Source organism: Schistocerca piceifrons, chromosome 1 (genome assembly GCF_021461385.2).
Source record: "Schistocerca piceifrons isolate TAMUIC-IGC-003096 chromosome 1, iqSchPice1.1, whole genome shotgun sequence".
NCBI classification, from domain to species: domain Eukaryota; kingdom Metazoa; phylum Arthropoda; class Insecta; order Orthoptera; family Acrididae; genus Schistocerca; species Schistocerca piceifrons.
This window is the reverse complement of record NC_060138.1, coordinates 1,192,268,393-1,192,270,369: the sequence shown is the minus strand read 5'-3', so window position 1 is coordinate 1,192,270,369 and position 1,977 is coordinate 1,192,268,393. Positions and strand designations below refer to the sequence as shown.

Below are 1,977 nucleotides of genomic sequence, written 5' to 3'. Positions count from 1 at the left end.
TAAAGTAGATACTCAGTTGGCATCACTAGGCTGAGTGCACTACAGTTCTGTCCTTCCACCGGTGAAAATTTCTTGGCGTTACTGGGAATCGAACCTGGGCTTTCTGCATGGCAGCAATCTGCACTGACCACTCAGCTACGCAGGTCAATTGTGGTACGCAACAGAGTGTCACTCGAACCCTCAACCGCTTTCATGAGACACAAATCTGTTTCATAATCTTGGTTCGTAGGTGCGCCTTGAAGGCAGCCGTAGACCTGCTCACTGGCTTTTTCTAGGCAACTGAGAGAGTTCTGTGATCCCAGATAGTACACAACCGTCTCCAAACGGTCAACTATGGTTTCAAGAGTCGATTACGAACAACAGTGCAAAACCTTCCATCGCCGTGGTGCCTGAAGAACATCCGCAAGGGAACATTCGGTCAATTATTCAAAAACAGTCTTAATCGCATTTATTATTATTATACCGCCAACCGGTTTCAGCCCGACGTTTCTGGGTGTTTACATCATTGGTCGACTGCTGGTGGTGTCACTCCTATCTACATAACGGCAGGAAACTATGATAGTTGGCGGTATAAAAATAATAAATGCGATTAAGACTGCTTTTGAACAATTAATTAATCATACTAATCGCTGCTTAATCTCCACAACCATGTTGTCCAAAGGAACATTCGGTATCGAACCTCGATAAACTGCGTCATGTTTTCTTCACCATCGAGTGCAATGTTTATTTGACACGCGATGAACGTGGTGGCGACCAGGCATCTGTTCATGTGCCACGGATTCAGCATGAAGTTGAGTCACTCATGTTTCGGGCCAGGATCATTCACAGATGTTGAACGCCTCTCAACGGTATTGAGAGTAGTCTGGGGGGCGTGCAGTACCCTTCACCCTACTGTTGGTCCATCAATTACGGCAATGGTTGATCTTTGACGACAATGATGCACGAGAATACCGCGCCCACGTCGTGAAAAATTTCCTCCAGAAGAGGCATCAATCGAATCGGATTTCCTGCGGTTTCGCTAATTGTGATCCCGGTTGAGTACGCTGAGGCCGCGCGGAATGGCCGCGCGGTTAGAGACGCCATGTCACGGATTGCGCGGCCCCTCCCGCCGGAGGTTCGAGTCCTCCCTTGGGCATGGATGTGTGTGTTGTTCTTAGCATCAGTTAGATTAAGTCTAGGGACCGGTGACCTCAGGAGTTTGGTCCCTTAGGAATTAACACACATTTGAACATAGTATGCTGAGGACTACTTGAAATTTATAGTGTGTTGCCGTAGGAAAAGCAAGAAAGCAAGGCGAGCTCCACATTGTGGCCCTTATGAGCCAATCGGGATCGACCGATCGCCGTATCACCCTCGGCCAATGGCGTGATTATCTGCATGTAGGTTAGGTTAGTGTTGTTTAACGTCCCGTCGACAACGAGGTCATTAGAGACGGAGCGCAAGCTCGGGTGAGGGAAGGATGGGGAAGGAAATCGGCCGTGCCCTTTCAAAGGAACCATCCCGGCATTTGCCTGAAACGATTTAGGGAAATCACGGAAAACCTAAAGCAGGATGGCTGGAGACGGGATTGAACCGTCGTCCTCCCGAATGCGAGTCCAGTGCGCTAACCACTGCGCCACCTCGCTCGGTGATTATCTGCAATATGCAGCACACTGCTCGCCCGGCCGTTGTCGGCTTGATTGACCTTGGGGTTGCTACTTCTCACTCAAAGAGCTCCTCAATTGCATTTCGGGGGTGTGAGGTGTGGGTGTGTGTGTGGGGGGGGAGGGGGGGAAGGGGGGTGAATGTACCCCGTACCAGTCCTCCCGACAAGGGAAAATCCCTGGCAGCACCGGGAATCGAACCCCGACCCTTGACACAGCAGTCAGCCACACACGCCAGCCACTGTTCAACGGAAACGGATTGCCGAGGAAGATCCGAGCTAGGGATGGTGGTTATCTCTGAAACAACCGGTTTTCGGTTGTATCGGGTTTTCTC

The 1,977-nt window shown here is 50.4% G+C and overlaps 1 non-coding gene across 1 annotated transcript; it reads right to left on the bottom strand.

Moving 5' to 3' along the window:
• Positions 1–1,552: 1,552 nt before the first annotated feature.
• Trnaa-cgc lies at positions 1,553–1,625 on the bottom strand. The gene has a single exon. It is a non-coding gene; the product is annotated as a tRNA-Ala (tRNA).
• Positions 1,626–1,977: the final 352 nt, after the last annotated feature.